The sequence below is a fragment of the Schistocerca nitens genome, chromosome 11, assembly GCF_023898315.1.
Source record: "Schistocerca nitens isolate TAMUIC-IGC-003100 chromosome 11, iqSchNite1.1, whole genome shotgun sequence".
NCBI lineage: Eukaryota > Metazoa > Arthropoda > Insecta > Orthoptera > Acrididae > Schistocerca > Schistocerca nitens.
Window position 1 is genome coordinate 148652685 of NC_064624.1, and position 15952 is coordinate 148668636.

Genomic DNA, 15952 nt, shown 5'->3' on the forward strand with positions numbered 1-15952 from the left:
GCACCTTTCCTATCCCTGTCCCCGTACCGACTTGGCCCGACTTTGCTCGACTGCCGCTCGCTGCCGCTCGGGTCGTGGTCCATATGACGGCGCAAGCACGACAAACGTCTGCGGGACTAGACGACGCGACTAAGGAATAAATTTATGATTACAAATCAAATTTGGAACTGTACAGTGCAGCACAACAATAGGCGCTGACGCATTTCAGGGCAGATTCGTACTGTTTTATCGTTTTCAAAGACTTCCCGGCAAACTTCGTTAGCACATTCTCCCTCAAACTGAGTTAATTACCGCATTATCGTACCGTTGCATTACTTTAAAATGCTTAAGAAAGCATCTTTGTCATAACAGAAAGGTAGTATGAAACGACTGCTGGCAGGATGGCGGCTTAAAAAGGAAAAAATGCAGGGGAGCCAAAAGTACCATTTTTATTGGTTCATTTTTATTTTATTTTATTTTTTTTTGTTTTCGCACCATTACAGTAGTTTAAAATGCTTAAGGAAACGTCTTTGTCACAACAGAAGGGTAGTATCGAAAGAGGGCTGGCAGGAGTAGCGATATAAAAAGGAAAAAAAAAAAGAAGGGGAGCCAACAGCACCCGGTGCTCCCAGGCGGTCACCCATCCAAGTACTAACCGGGCCCGATGTTGCTTAACTTCGGTGATCGGACGAGAACCGGTGTATTTAACATGGTATGGCCGTTGGCGTACATATACTGTAGGCGCACGGCAGAATTCGCATTCGGCTCTTCTCCCAACACACAAAATGTTAGTTTTCGGCCGCATTTGACGAAAGCACCTCCTTCCGCAACAGCGAGTTCCTCGAGGACGGCGCGGAGTGCGCGCCCGACGTCCCAGCAGAACGATTGCCGAATTGGCGAGCGCGCCGTCGCGTGTGTGAGACGCACAGCTGCTCGTAGCACCTCCTGTCATTCGCTTGTCGCGTGCAACCTTCGACACTCGCGGAAGGCGTATCTCGTCCCTGGTGTCCAGGCGTATGCTCTGTGCGGGGTGTGGCAGTGTCGTGCTGGAGGGCGCCACTGGTAGCGATGTGAGCTTCCTCGCCTCGCTTCGCCTCACACCGGGTGTTTGCATAGTTGGCAGTGCATTCGCACCTTTCCTATCCCTGTCCCCGTACCGACTTGGCCCGACTTTGCTCGACTGCCGCTCGCTGCCGCTCGGGTCGTGGTCCATATGACGGCGCAAGCACGACAAACGTCTGCGGGACTAGACGACGCGACTAAGGAATAAATTTATGATTACAAATCAAATTTGGAACTGTACAGTGCAGCACAACAATAGGCGCTGACGCATTTCAGGGCAGATTCGTACTGTTTTATCGTTTTCAAAGACTTCCCGGCAAACTTCGTTAGCACATTCTCCCTCAAACTGAGTTAATTACCGCATTATCGTACCGTTGCATTACTTTAAAATGCTTAAGAAAGCATCTTTGTCATAACAGAAAGGTAGTATGAAACGACTGCTGGCAGGATGGCGGCTTAAAAAGGAAAAAATGCAGGGGAGCCAAAAGTACCATTTTTATTGGTTCATTTTTATTTTATTTTATTTTTTTTTGTTTTCGCACCATTACAGTAGTTTAAAATGCTTAAGGAAACGTCTTTGTCACAACAGAAGGGTAGTATCGAAAGAGGGCTGGCAGGAGTAGCGATATAAAAAGGAAAAAAAAAAAGAAGGGGAGCCAACAGCACCCGGTGCTCCCAGGCGGTCACCCATCCAAGTACTAACCGGGCCCGATGTTGCTTAACTTCGGTGATCGGACGAGAACCGGTGTATTTAACATGGTATGGCCGTTGGCGTACATATACTGTAGGCGCACGGCAGAATTCGCATTCGGCTCTTCTCCCAACACACAAAATGTTAGTTTTCGGCCGCATTTGACGAAAGCACCTCCTTCCGCAACAGCGAGTTCCTCGAGGACGGCGCGGAGTGCGCGCCCGACGTCCCAGCAGAACGATTGCCGAATTGGCGAGCGCGCCGTCGCGTGTGTGAGACGCACAGCTGCTCGTAGCACCTCCTGTCATTCGCTTGTCGCGTGCAACCTTCGACACTCGCGGAAGGCGTATCTCGTCCCTGGTGTCCAGGCGTATGCTCTGTGCGGGGTGTGGCAGTGTCGTGCTGGAGGGCGCCACTGGTAGCGATGTGAGCTTCCTCGCCTCGCTTCGCCTCACACCGGGTGTTTGCATAGTTGGCAGTGCATTCGCACCTTTCCTATCCCTGTCCCCGTACCGACTTGGCCCGACTTTGCTCGACTGCCGCTCGCTGCCGCTCGGGTCGTGGTCCATATGACGGCGCAAGCACGACAAACGTCTGCGGGACTAGACGACGCGACTAAGGAATAAATTTATGATTACAAATCAAATTTGGAACTGTACAGTGCAGCACAACAATAGGCGCTGACGCATTTCAGGGCAGATTCGTACTGTTTTATCGTTTTCAAAGACTTCCCGGCAAACTTCGTTAGCACATTCTCCCTCAAACTGAGTTAATTACCGCATTATCGTACCGTTGCATTACTTTAAAATGCTTAAGAAAGCATCTTTGTCATAACAGAAAGGTAGTATGAAACGACTGCTGGCAGGATGGCGGCTTAAAAAGGAAAAAATGCAGGGGAGCCAAAAGTACCATTTTTATTGGTTCATTTTTATTTTATTTTATTTTTTTTTGTTTTCGCACCATTACAGTAGTTTAAAATGCTTAAGGAAACGTCTTTGTCACAACAGAAGGGTAGTATCGAAAGAGGGCTGGCAGGAGTAGCGATATAAAAAGGAAAAAAAAAAAGAAGGGGAGCCAACAGCACCCGGTGCTCCCAGGCGGTCACCCATCCAAGTACTAACCGGGCCCGATGTTGCTTAACTTCGGTGATCGGACGAGAACCGGTGTATTTAACATGGTATGGCCGTTGGCGTACATATACTGTAGGCGCACGGCAGAATTCGCATTCGGCTCTTCTCCCAACACACAAAATGTTAGTTTTCGGCCGCATTTGACGAAAGCACCTCCTTCCGCAACAGCGAGTTCCTCGAGGACGGCGCGGAGTGCGCGCCCGACGTCCCAGCAGAACGATTGCCGAATTGGCGAGCGCGCCGTCGCGTGTGTGAGACGCACAGCTGCTCGTAGCACCTCCTGTCATTCGCTTGTCGCGTGCAACCTTCGACACTCGCGGAAGGCGTATCTCGTCCCTGGTGTCCAGGCGTATGCTCTGTGCGGGGTGTGGCAGTGTCGTGCTGGAGGGCGCCACTGGTAGCGATGTGAGCTTCCTCGCCTCGCTTCGCCTCACACCGGGTGTTTGCATAGTTGGCAGTGCATTCGCACCTTTCCTATCCCTGTCCCCGTACCGACTTGGCCCGACTTTGCTCGACTGCCGCTCGCTGCCGCTCGGGTCGTGGTCCATATGACGGCGCAAGCACGACAAACGTCTGCGGGACTAGACGACGCGACTAAGGAATAAATTTATGATTACAAATCAAATTTGGAACTGTACAGTGCAGCACAACAATAGGCGCTGACGCATTTCAGGGCAGATTCGTACTGTTTTATCGTTTTCAAAGACTTCCCGGCAAACTTCGTTAGCACATTCTCCCTCAAACTGAGTTAATTACCGCATTATCGTACCGTTGCATTACTTTAAAATGCTTAAGAAAGCATCTTTGTCATAACAGAAAGGTAGTATGAAACGACTGCTGGCAGGATGGCGGCTTAAAAAGGAAAAAATGCAGGGGAGCCAAAAGTACCATTTTTATTGGTTCATTTTTATTTTATTTTATTTTTTTTTGTTTTCGCACCATTACAGTAGTTTAAAATGCTTAAGGAAACGTCTTTGTCACAACAGAAGGGTAGTATCGAAAGAGGGCTGGCAGGAGTAGCGATATAAAAAGGAAAAAAAAAAAGAAGGGGAGCCAACAGCACCCGGTGCTCCCAGGCGGTCACCCATCCAAGTACTAACCGGGCCCGATGTTGCTTAACTTCGGTGATCGGACGAGAACCGGTGTATTTAACATGGTATGGCCGTTGGCGTACATATACTGTAGGCGCACGGCAGAATTCGCATTCGGCTCTTCTCCCAACACACAAAATGTTAGTTTTCGGCCGCATTTGACGAAAGCACCTCCTTCCGCAACAGCGAGTTCCTCGAGGACGGCGCGGAGTGCGCGCCCGACGTCCCAGCAGAACGATTGCCGAATTGGCGAGCGCGCCGTCGCGTGTGTGAGACGCACAGCTGCTCGTAGCACCTCCTGTCATTCGCTTGTCGCGTGCAACCTTCGACACTCGCGGAAGGCGTATCTCGTCCCTGGTGTCCAGGCGTATGCTCTGTGCGGGGTGTGGCAGTGTCGTGCTGGAGGGCGCCACTGGTAGCGATGTGAGCTTCCTCGCCTCGCTTCGCCTCACACCGGGTGTTTGCATAGTTGGCAGTGCATTCGCACCTTTCCTATCCCTGTCCCCGTACCGACTTGGCCCGACTTTGCTCGACTGCCGCTCGCTGCCGCTCGGGTCGTGGTCCATATGACGGCGCAAGCACGACAAACGTCTGCGGGACTAGACGACGCGACTAAGGAATAAATTTATGATTACAAATCAAATTTGGAACTGTACAGTGCAGCACAACAATAGGCGCTGACGCATTTCAGGGCAGATTCGTACTGTTTTATCGTTTTCAAAGACTTCCCGGCAAACTTCGTTAGCACATTCTCCCTCAAACTGAGTTAATTACCGCATTATCGTACCGTTGCATTACTTTAAAATGCTTAAGAAAGCATCTTTGTCATAACAGAAAGGTAGTATGAAACGACTGCTGGCAGGATGGCGGCTTAAAAAGGAAAAAATGCAGGGGAGCCAAAAGTACCATTTTTATTGGTTCATTTTTATTTTATTTTATTTTTTTTTGTTTTCGCACCATTACAGTAGTTTAAAATGCTTAAGGAAACGTCTTTGTCACAACAGAAGGGTAGTATCGAAAGAGGGCTGGCAGGAGTAGCGATATAAAAAGGAAAAAAAAAAAGAAGGGGAGCCAACAGCACCCGGTGCTCCCAGGCGGTCACCCATCCAAGTACTAACCGGGCCCGATGTTGCTTAACTTCGGTGATCGGACGAGAACCGGTGTATTTAACATGGTATGGCCGTTGGCGTACATATACTGTAGGCGCACGGCAGAATTCGCATTCGGCTCTTCTCCCAACACACAAAATGTTAGTTTTCGGCCGCATTTGACGAAAGCACCTCCTTCCGCAACAGCGAGTTCCTCGAGGACGGCGCGGAGTGCGCGCCCGACGTCCCAGCAGAACGATTGCCGAATTGGCGAGCGCGCCGTCGCGTGTGTGAGACGCACAGCTGCTCGTAGCACCTCCTGTCATTCGCTTGTCGCGTGCAACCTTCGACACTCGCGGAAGGCGTATCTCGTCCCTGGTGTCCAGGCGTATGCTCTGTGCGGGGTGTGGCAGTGTCGTGCTGGAGGGCGCCACTGGTAGCGATGTGAGCTTCCTCGCCTCGCTTCGCCTCACACCGGGTGTTTGCATAGTTGGCAGTGCATTCGCACCTTTCCTATCCCTGTCCCCGTACCGACTTGGCCCGACTTTGCTCGACTGCCGCTCGCTGCCGCTCGGGTCGTGGTCCATATGACGGCGCAAGCACGACAAACGTCTGCGGGACTAGACGACGCGACTAAGGAATAAATTTATGATTACAAATCAAATTTGGAACTGTACAGTGCAGCACAACAATAGGCGCTGACGCATTTCAGGGCAGATTCGTACTGTTTTATCGTTTTCAAAGACTTCCCGGCAAACTTCGTTAGCACATTCTCCCTCAAACTGAGTTAATTACCGCATTATCGTACCGTTGCATTACTTTAAAATGCTTAAGAAAGCATCTTTGTCATAACAGAAAGGTAGTATGAAACGACTGCTGGCAGGATGGCGGCTTAAAAAGGAAAAAATGCAGGGGAGCCAAAAGTACCATTTTTATTGGTTCATTTTTATTTTATTTTATTTTTTTTTGTTTTCGCACCATTACAGTAGTTTAAAATGCTTAAGGAAACGTCTTTGTCACAACAGAAGGGTAGTATCGAAAGAGGGCTGGCAGGAGTAGCGATATAAAAAGGAAAAAAAAAAAGAAGGGGAGCCAACAGCACCCGGTGCTCCCAGGCGGTCACCCATCCAAGTACTAACCGGGCCCGATGTTGCTTAACTTCGGTGATCGGACGAGAACCGGTGTATTTAACATGGTATGGCCGTTGGCGTACATATACTGTAGGCGCACGGCAGAATTCGCATTCGGCTCTTCTCCCAACACACAAAATGTTAGTTTTCGGCCGCATTTGACGAAAGCACCTCCTTCCGCAACAGCGAGTTCCTCGAGGACGGCGCGGAGTGCGCGCCCGACGTCCCAGCAGAACGATTGCCGAATTGGCGAGCGCGCCGTCGCGTGTGTGAGACGCACAGCTGCTCGTAGCACCTCCTGTCATTCGCTTGTCGCGTGCAACCTTCGACACTCGCGGAAGGCGTATCTCGTCCCTGGTGTCCAGGCGTATGCTCTGTGCGGGGTGTGGCAGTGTCGTGCTGGAGGGCGCCACTGGTAGCGATGTGAGCTTCCTCGCCTCGCTTCGCCTCACACCGGGTGTTTGCATAGTTGGCAGTGCATTCGCACCTTTCCTATCCCTGTCCCCGTACCGACTTGGCCCGACTTTGCTCGACTGCCGCTCGCTGCCGCTCGGGTCGTGGTCCATATGACGGCGCAAGCACGACAAACGTCTGCGGGACTAGACGACGCGACTAAGGAATAAATTTATGATTACAAATCAAATTTGGAACTGTACAGTGCAGCACAACAATAGGCGCTGACGCATTTCAGGGCAGATTCGTACTGTTTTATCGTTTTCAAAGACTTCCCGGCAAACTTCGTTAGCACATTCTCCCTCAAACTGAGTTAATTACCGCATTATCGTACCGTTGCATTACTTTAAAATGCTTAAGAAAGCATCTTTGTCATAACAGAAAGGTAGTATGAAACGACTGCTGGCAGGATGGCGGCTTAAAAAGGAAAAAATGCAGGGGAGCCAAAAGTACCATTTTTATTGGTTCATTTTTATTTTATTTTATTTTTTTTTGTTTTCGCACCATTACAGTAGTTTAAAATGCTTAAGGAAACGTCTTTGTCACAACAGAAGGGTAGTATCGAAAGAGGGCTGGCAGGAGTAGCGATATAAAAAGGAAAAAAAAAAAGAAGGGGAGCCAACAGCACCCGGTGCTCCCAGGCGGTCACCCATCCAAGTACTAACCGGGCCCGATGTTGCTTAACTTCGGTGATCGGACGAGAACCGGTGTATTTAACATGGTATGGCCGTTGGCGTACATATACTGTAGGCGCACGGCAGAATTCGCATTCGGCTCTTCTCCCAACACACAAAATGTTAGTTTTCGGCCGCATTTGACGAAAGCACCTCCTTCCGCAACAGCGAGTTCCTCGAGGACGGCGCGGAGTGCGCGCCCGACGTCCCAGCAGAACGATTGCCGAATTGGCGAGCGCGCCGTCGCGTGTGTGAGACGCACAGCTGCTCGTAGCACCTCCTGTCATTCGCTTGTCGCGTGCAACCTTCGACACTCGCGGAAGGCGTATCTCGTCCCTGGTGTCCAGGCGTATGCTCTGTGCGGGGTGTGGCAGTGTCGTGCTGGAGGGCGCCACTGGTAGCGATGTGAGCTTCCTCGCCTCGCTTCGCCTCACACCGGGTGTTTGCATAGTTGGCAGTGCATTCGCACCTTTCCTATCCCTGTCCCCGTACCGACTTGGCCCGACTTTGCTCGACTGCCGCTCGCTGCCGCTCGGGTCGTGGTCCATATGACGGCGCAAGCACGACAAACGTCTGCGGGACTAGACGACGCGACTAAGGAATAAATTTATGATTACAAATCAAATTTGGAACTGTACAGTGCAGCACAACAATAGGCGCTGACGCATTTCAGGGCAGATTCGTACTGTTTTATCGTTTTCAAAGACTTCCCGGCAAACTTCGTTAGCACATTCTCCCTCAAACTGAGTTAATTACCGCATTATCGTACCGTTGCATTACTTTAAAATGCTTAAGAAAGCATCTTTGTCATAACAGAAAGGTAGTATGAAACGACTGCTGGCAGGATGGCGGCTTAAAAAGGAAAAAATGCAGGGGAGCCAAAAGTACCATTTTTATTGGTTCATTTTTATTTTATTTTATTTTTTTTTGTTTTCGCACCATTACAGTAGTTTAAAATGCTTAAGGAAACGTCTTTGTCACAACAGAAGGGTAGTATCGAAAGAGGGCTGGCAGGAGTAGCGATATAAAAAGGAAAAAAAAAAAGAAGGGGAGCCAACAGCACCCGGTGCTCCCAGGCGGTCACCCATCCAAGTACTAACCGGGCCCGATGTTGCTTAACTTCGGTGATCGGACGAGAACCGGTGTATTTAACATGGTATGGCCGTTGGCGTACATATACTGTAGGCGCACGGCAGAATTCGCATTCGGCTCTTCTCCCAACACACAAAATGTTAGTTTTCGGCCGCATTTGACGAAAGCACCTCCTTCCGCAACAGCGAGTTCCTCGAGGACGGCGCGGAGTGCGCGCCCGACGTCCCAGCAGAACGATTGCCGAATTGGCGAGCGCGCCGTCGCGTGTGTGAGACGCACAGCTGCTCGTAGCACCTCCTGTCATTCGCTTGTCGCGTGCAACCTTCGACACTCGCGGAAGGCGTATCTCGTCCCTGGTGTCCAGGCGTATGCTCTGTGCGGGGTGTGGCAGTGTCGTGCTGGAGGGCGCCACTGGTAGCGATGTGAGCTTCCTCGCCTCGCTTCGCCTCACACCGGGTGTTTGCATAGTTGGCAGTGCATTCGCACCTTTCCTATCCCTGTCCCCGTACCGACTTGGCCCGACTTTGCTCGACTGCCGCTCGCTGCCGCTCGGGTCGTGGTCCATATGACGGCGCAAGCACGACAAACGTCTGCGGGACTAGACGACGCGACTAAGGAATAAATTTATGATTACAAATCAAATTTGGAACTGTACAGTGCAGCACAACAATAGGCGCTGACGCATTTCAGGGCAGATTCGTACTGTTTTATCGTTTTCAAAGACTTCCCGGCAAACTTCGTTAGCACATTCTCCCTCAAACTGAGTTAATTACCGCATTATCGTACCGTTGCATTACTTTAAAATGCTTAAGAAAGCATCTTTGTCATAACAGAAAGGTAGTATGAAACGACTGCTGGCAGGATGGCGGCTTAAAAAGGAAAAAATGCAGGGGAGCCAAAAGTACCATTTTTATTGGTTCATTTTTATTTTATTTTATTTTTTTTTGTTTTCGCACCATTACAGTAGTTTAAAATGCTTAAGGAAACGTCTTTGTCACAACAGAAGGGTAGTATCGAAAGAGGGCTGGCAGGAGTAGCGATATAAAAAGGAAAAAAAAAAAGAAGGGGAGCCAACAGCACCCGGTGCTCCCAGGCGGTCACCCATCCAAGTACTAACCGGGCCCGATGTTGCTTAACTTCGGTGATCGGACGAGAACCGGTGTATTTAACATGGTATGGCCGTTGGCGTACATATACTGTAGGCGCACGGCAGAATTCGCATTCGGCTCTTCTCCCAACACACAAAATGTTAGTTTTCGGCCGCATTTGACGAAAGCACCTCCTTCCGCAACAGCGAGTTCCTCGAGGACGGCGCGGAGTGCGCGCCCGACGTCCCAGCAGAACGATTGCCGAATTGGCGAGCGCGCCGTCGCGTGTGTGAGACGCACAGCTGCTCGTAGCACCTCCTGTCATTCGCTTGTCGCGTGCAACCTTCGACACTCGCGGAAGGCGTATCTCGTCCCTGGTGTCCAGGCGTATGCTCTGTGCGGGGTGTGGCAGTGTCGTGCTGGAGGGCGCCACTGGTAGCGATGTGAGCTTCCTCGCCTCGCTTCGCCTCACACCGGGTGTTTGCATAGTTGGCAGTGCATTCGCACCTTTCCTATCCCTGTCCCCGTACCGACTTGGCCCGACTTTGCTCGACTGCCGCTCGCTGCCGCTCGGGTCGTGGTCCATATGACGGCGCAAGCACGACAAACGTCTGCGGGACTAGACGACGCGACTAAGGAATAAATTTATGATTACAAATCAAATTTGGAACTGTACAGTGCAGCACAACAATAGGCGCTGACGCATTTCAGGGCAGATTCGTACTGTTTTATCGTTTTCAAAGACTTCCCGGCAAACTTCGTTAGCACATTCTCCCTCAAACTGAGTTAATTACCGCATTATCGTACCGTTGCATTACTTTAAAATGCTTAAGAAAGCATCTTTGTCATAACAGAAAGGTAGTATGAAACGACTGCTGGCAGGATGGCGGCTTAAAAAGGAAAAAATGCAGGGGAGCCAAAAGTACCATTTTTATTGGTTCATTTTTATTTTATTTTATTTTTTTTTGTTTTCGCACCATTACAGTAGTTTAAAATGCTTAAGGAAACGTCTTTGTCACAACAGAAGGGTAGTATCGAAAGAGGGCTGGCAGGAGTAGCGATATAAAAAGGAAAAAAAAAAAGAAGGGGAGCCAACAGCACCCGGTGCTCCCAGGCGGTCACCCATCCAAGTACTAACCGGGCCCGATGTTGCTTAACTTCGGTGATCGGACGAGAACCGGTGTATTTAACATGGTATGGCCGTTGGCGTACATATACTGTAGGCGCACGGCAGAATTCGCATTCGGCTCTTCTCCCAACACACAAAATGTTAGTTTTCGGCCGCATTTGACGAAAGCACCTCCTTCCGCAACAGCGAGTTCCTCGAGGACGGCGCGGAGTGCGCGCCCGACGTCCCAGCAGAACGATTGCCGAATTGGCGAGCGCGCCGTCGCGTGTGTGAGACGCACAGCTGCTCGTAGCACCTCCTGTCATTCGCTTGTCGCGTGCAACCTTCGACACTCGCGGAAGGCGTATCTCGTCCCTGGTGTCCAGGCGTATGCTCTGTGCGGGGTGTGGCAGTGTCGTGCTGGAGGGCGCCACTGGTAGCGATGTGAGCTTCCTCGCCTCGCTTCGCCTCACACCGGGTGTTTGCATAGTTGGCAGTGCATTCGCACCTTTCCTATCCCTGTCCCCGTACCGACTTGGCCCGACTTTGCTCGACTGCCGCTCGCTGCCGCTCGGGTCGTGGTCCATATGACGGCGCAAGCACGACAAACGTCTGCGGGACTAGACGACGCGACTAAGGAATAAATTTATGATTACAAATCAAATTTGGAACTGTACAGTGCAGCACAACAATAGGCGCTGACGCATTTCAGGGCAGATTCGTACTGTTTTATCGTTTTCAAAGACTTCCCGGCAAACTTCGTTAGCACATTCTCCCTCAAACTGAGTTAATTACCGCATTATCGTACCGTTGCATTACTTTAAAATGCTTAAGAAAGCATCTTTGTCATAACAGAAAGGTAGTATGAAACGACTGCTGGCAGGATGGCGGCTTAAAAAGGAAAAAATGCAGGGGAGCCAAAAGTACCATTTTTATTGGTTCATTTTTATTTTATTTTATTTTTTTTTGTTTTCGCACCATTACAGTAGTTTAAAATGCTTAAGGAAACGTCTTTGTCACAACAGAAGGGTAGTATCGAAAGAGGGCTGGCAGGAGTAGCGATATAAAAAGGAAAAAAAAAAAGAAGGGGAGCCAACAGCACCCGGTGCTCCCAGGCGGTCACCCATCCAAGTACTAACCGGGCCCGATGTTGCTTAACTTCGGTGATCGGACGAGAACCGGTGTATTTAACATGGTATGGCCGTTGGCGTACATATACTGTAGGCGCACGGCAGAATTCGCATTCGGCTCTTCTCCCAACACACAAAATGTTAGTTTTCGGCCGCATTTGACGAAAGCACCTCCTTCCGCAACAGCGAGTTCCTCGAGGACGGCGCGGAGTGCGCGCCCGACGTCCCAGCAGAACGATTGCCGAATTGGCGAGCGCGCCGTCGCGTGTGTGAGACGCACAGCTGCTCGTAGCACCTCCTGTCATTCGCTTGTCGCGTGCAACCTTCGACACTCGCGGAAGGCGTATCTCGTCCCTGGTGTCCAGGCGTATGCTCTGTGCGGGGTGTGGCAGTGTCGTGCTGGAGGGCGCCACTGGTAGCGATGTGAGCTTCCTCGCCTCGCTTCGCCTCACACCGGGTGTTTGCATAGTTGGCAGTGCATTCGCACCTTTCCTATCCCTGTCCCCGTACCGACTTGGCCCGACTTTGCTCGACTGCCGCTCGCTGCCGCTCGGGTCGTGGTCCATATGACGGCGCAAGCACGACAAACGTCTGCGGGACTAGACGACGCGACTAAGGAATAAATTTATGATTACAAATCAAATTTGGAACTGTACAGTGCAGCACAACAATAGGCGCTGACGCATTTCAGGGCAGATTCGTACTGTTTTATCGTTTTCAAAGACTTCCCGGCAAACTTCGTTAGCACATTCTCCCTCAAACTGAGTTAATTACCGCATTATCGTACCGTTGCATTACTTTAAAATGCTTAAGAAAGCATCTTTGTCATAACAGAAAGGTAGTATGAAACGACTGCTGGCAGGATGGCGGCTTAAAAAGGAAAAAATGCAGGGGAGCCAAAAGTACCATTTTTATTGGTTCATTTTTATTTTATTTTATTTTTTTTTGTTTTCGCACCATTACAGTAGTTTAAAATGCTTAAGGAAACGTCTTTGTCACAACAGAAGGGTAGTATCGAAAGAGGGCTGGCAGGAGTAGCGATATAAAAAGGAAAAAAAAAAAGAAGGGGAGCCAACAGCACCCGGTGCTCCCAGGCGGTCACCCATCCAAGTACTAACCGGGCCCGATGTTGCTTAACTTCGGTGATCGGACGAGAACCGGTGTATTTAACATGGTATGGCCGTTGGCGTACATATACTGTAGGCGCACGGCAGAATTCGCATTCGGCTCTTCTCCCAACACACAAAATGTTAGTTTTCGGCCGCATTTGACGAAAGCACCTCCTTCCGCAACAGCGAGTTCCTCGAGGACGGCGCGGAGTGCGCGCCCGACGTCCCAGCAGAACGATTGCCGAATTGGCGAGCGCGCCGTCGCGTGTGTGAGACGCACAGCTGCTCGTAGCACCTCCTGTCATTCGCTTGTCGCGTGCAACCTTCGACACTCGCGGAAGGCGTATCTCGTCCCTGGTGTCCAGGCGTATGCTCTGTGCGGGGTGTGGCAGTGTCGTGCTGGAGGGCGCCACTGGTAGCGATGTGAGCTTCCTCGCCTCGCTTCGCCTCACACCGGGTGTTTGCATAGTTGGCAGTGCATTCGCACCTTTCCTATCCCTGTCCCCGTACCGACTTGGCCCGACTTTGCTCGACTGCCGCTCGCTGCCGCTCGGGTCGTGGTCCATATGACGGCGCAAGCACGACAAACGTCTGCGGGACTAGACGACGCGACTAAGGAATAAATTTATGATTACAAATCAAATTTGGAACTGTACAGTGCAGCACAACAATAGGCGCTGACGCATTTCAGGGCAGATTCGTACTGTTTTATCGTTTTCAAAGACTTCCCGGCAAACTTCGTTAGCACATTCTCCCTCAAACTGAGTTAATTACCGCATTATCGTACCGTTGCATTACTTTAAAATGCTTAAGAAAGCATCTTTGTCATAACAGAAAGGTAGTATGAAACGACTGCTGGCAGGATGGCGGCTTAAAAAGGAAAAAATGCAGGGGAGCCAAAAGTACCATTTTTATTGGTTCATTTTTATTTTATTTTATTTTTTTTTGTTTTCGCACCATTACAGTAGTTTAAAATGCTTAAGGAAACGTCTTTGTCACAACAGAAGGGTAGTATCGAAAGAGGGCTGGCAGGAGTAGCGATATAAAAAGGAAAAAAAAAAAGAAGGGGAGCCAACAGCACCCGGTGCTCCCAGGCGGTCACCCATCCAAGTACTAACCGGGCCCGATGTTGCTTAACTTCGGTGATCGGACGAGAACCGGTGTATTTAACATGGTATGGCCGTTGGCGTACATATACTGTAGGCGCACGGCAGAATTCGCATTCGGCTCTTCTCCCAACACACAAAATGTTAGTTTTCGGCCGCATTTGACGAAAGCACCTCCTTCCGCAACAGCGAGTTCCTCGAGGACGGCGCGGAGTGCGCGCCCGACGTCCCAGCAGAACGATTGCCGAATTGGCGAGCGCGCCGTCGCGTGTGTGAGACGCACAGCTGCTCGTAGCACCTCCTGTCATTCGCTTGTCGCGTGCAACCTTCGACACTCGCGGAAGGCGTATCTCGTCCCTGGTGTCCAGGCGTATGCTCTGTGCGGGGTGTGGCAGTGTCGTGCTGGAGGGCGCCACTGGTAGCGATGTGAGCTTCCTCGCCTCGCTTCGCCTCACACCGGGTGTTTGCATAGTTGGCAGTGCATTCGCACCTTTCCTATCCCTGTCCCCGTACCGACTTGGCCCGACTTTGCTCGACTGCCGCTCGCTGCCGCTCGGGTCGTGGTCCATATGACGGCGCAAGCACGACAAACGTCTGCGGGACTAGACGACGCGACTAAGGAATAAATTTATGATTACAAATCAAATTTGGAACTGTACAGTGCAGCACAACAATAGGCGCTGACGCATTTCAGGGCAGATTCGTACTGTTTTATCGTTTTCAAAGACTTCCCGGCAAACTTCGTTAGCACATTCTCCCTCAAACTGAGTTAATTACCGCATTATCGTACCGTTGCATTACTTTAAAATGCTTAAGAAAGCATCTTTGTCATAACAGAAAGGTAGTATGAAACGACTGCTGGCAGGATGGCGGCTTAAAAAGGAAAAAATGCAGGGGAGCCAAAAGTACCATTTTTATTGGTTCATTTTTATTTTATTTTATTTTTTTTTGTTTTCGCACCATTACAGTAGTTTAAAATGCTTAAGGAAACGTCTTTGTCACAACAGAAGGGTAGTATCGAAAGAGGGCTGGCAGGAGTAGCGATATAAAAAGGAAAAAAAAAAAGAAGGGGAGCCAACAGCACCCGGTGCTCCCAGGCGGTCACCCATCCAAGTACTAACCGGGCCCGATGTTGCTTAACTTCGGTGATCGGACGAGAACCGGTGTATTTAACATGGTATGGCCGTTGGCGTACATATACTGTAGGCGCACGGCAGAATTCGCATTCGGCTCTTCTCCCAACACACAAAATGTTAGTTTTCGGCCGCATTTGACGAAAGCACCTCCTTCCGCAACAGCGAGTTCCTCGAGGACGGCGCGGAGTGCGCGCCCGACGTCCCAGCAGAACGATTGCCGAATTGGCGAGCGCGCCGTCGCGTGTGTGAGACGCACAGCTGCTCGTAGCACCTCCTGTCATTCGCTTGTCGCGTGCAACCTTCGACACTCGCGGAAGGCGTATCTCGTCCCTGGTGTCCAGGCGTATGCTCTGTGCGGGGTGTGGCAGTGTCGTGCTGGAGGGCGCCACTGGTAGCGATGTGAGCTTCCTCGCCTCGCTTCGCCTCACACCGGGTGTTTGCATAGTTGGCAGTGCATTCGCACCTTTCCTATCCCTGTCCCCGTACCGACTTGGCCCGACTTTGCTCGACTGCCGCTCGCTGCCGCTCGGGTCGTGGTCCATATGACGGCGCAAGCACGACAAACGTCTGCGGGACTAGACGACGCGACTAAGGAATAAATTTATGATTACAAATCAAATTTGGAACTGTACAGTGCAGCACAACAATAGGCGCTGACGCATTTCAGGGCAGATTCGTACTGTTTTATCGTTTTCAAAGACTTCCCGGCAAACTTCGTTAGCACATTCTCCCTCAAACTGAGTTAATTACCGCATTATCGTACCGTTGCATTACTTTAAAATGCTTAAGAAAGCATCTTTGTCATAACAGAAAGGTAGTATGAAACGACTGCTGGCAGGATGGCGGCTTAAAAAGGAAAAAATGCAGGGGAGCCAAAAGTACCAT

The 15952-nt window shown here is 50.5% G+C and overlaps 14 non-coding genes across 14 annotated transcripts; all 14 read right to left on the reverse strand.

Moving 5' to 3' along the window:
• Positions 1 to 586: 586 nt before the first annotated feature.
• Positions 587 to 705, reverse strand: LOC126214472 (5S ribosomal RNA). Its single transcript, XR_007541927.1, has one exon. It is a non-coding gene; the product is annotated as a 5S ribosomal RNA (ribosomal RNA).
• Positions 706 to 1695: 990 nt separating this feature from the next.
• LOC126214473 (5S ribosomal RNA) lies at positions 1696 to 1814 on the reverse strand. Its single transcript, XR_007541928.1, has one exon. It is a non-coding gene; the product is annotated as a 5S ribosomal RNA (ribosomal RNA).
• Positions 1815 to 2804: 990 nt separating this feature from the next.
• Positions 2805 to 2923, reverse strand: LOC126214474 (5S ribosomal RNA). Its single transcript, XR_007541929.1, has one exon. It is a non-coding gene; the product is annotated as a 5S ribosomal RNA (ribosomal RNA).
• A 990-nt stretch (positions 2924 to 3913) lies between these two features.
• On the reverse strand, positions 3914 to 4032 carry LOC126214475 (5S ribosomal RNA). Its single transcript, XR_007541930.1, has one exon. It is a non-coding gene; the product is annotated as a 5S ribosomal RNA (ribosomal RNA).
• Positions 4033 to 5022: 990 nt separating this feature from the next.
• LOC126214476 (5S ribosomal RNA) lies at positions 5023 to 5141 on the reverse strand. Its single transcript, XR_007541931.1, has one exon. It is a non-coding gene; the product is annotated as a 5S ribosomal RNA (ribosomal RNA).
• A 990-nt stretch (positions 5142 to 6131) lies between these two features.
• On the reverse strand, positions 6132 to 6250 carry LOC126214478 (5S ribosomal RNA). The gene has a single exon (XR_007541933.1). It is a non-coding gene; the product is annotated as a 5S ribosomal RNA (ribosomal RNA).
• Positions 6251 to 7240: 990 nt separating this feature from the next.
• Positions 7241 to 7359, reverse strand: LOC126214479 (5S ribosomal RNA). The gene has a single exon (XR_007541934.1). It is a non-coding gene; the product is annotated as a 5S ribosomal RNA (ribosomal RNA).
• Positions 7360 to 8349: 990 nt separating this feature from the next.
• On the reverse strand, positions 8350 to 8468 carry LOC126214480 (5S ribosomal RNA). Its single transcript, XR_007541935.1, has one exon. It is a non-coding gene; the product is annotated as a 5S ribosomal RNA (ribosomal RNA).
• Positions 8469 to 9458: 990 nt separating this feature from the next.
• Positions 9459 to 9577, reverse strand: LOC126214482 (5S ribosomal RNA). Its single transcript, XR_007541936.1, has one exon. It is a non-coding gene; the product is annotated as a 5S ribosomal RNA (ribosomal RNA).
• A 990-nt stretch (positions 9578 to 10567) lies between these two features.
• On the reverse strand, positions 10568 to 10686 carry LOC126214483 (5S ribosomal RNA). The gene has a single exon (XR_007541937.1). It is a non-coding gene; the product is annotated as a 5S ribosomal RNA (ribosomal RNA).
• A 990-nt stretch (positions 10687 to 11676) lies between these two features.
• Positions 11677 to 11795, reverse strand: LOC126214484 (5S ribosomal RNA). Its single transcript, XR_007541938.1, has one exon. It is a non-coding gene; the product is annotated as a 5S ribosomal RNA (ribosomal RNA).
• A 990-nt stretch (positions 11796 to 12785) lies between these two features.
• LOC126214485 (5S ribosomal RNA) lies at positions 12786 to 12904 on the reverse strand. Its single transcript, XR_007541939.1, has one exon. It is a non-coding gene; the product is annotated as a 5S ribosomal RNA (ribosomal RNA).
• Positions 12905 to 13894: 990 nt separating this feature from the next.
• On the reverse strand, positions 13895 to 14013 carry LOC126214486 (5S ribosomal RNA). Its single transcript, XR_007541940.1, has one exon. It is a non-coding gene; the product is annotated as a 5S ribosomal RNA (ribosomal RNA).
• Positions 14014 to 15003: 990 nt separating this feature from the next.
• On the reverse strand, positions 15004 to 15122 carry LOC126214487 (5S ribosomal RNA). The gene has a single exon (XR_007541941.1). It is a non-coding gene; the product is annotated as a 5S ribosomal RNA (ribosomal RNA).
• Between the last annotated feature and the right edge of the window lie 830 nt (positions 15123 to 15952).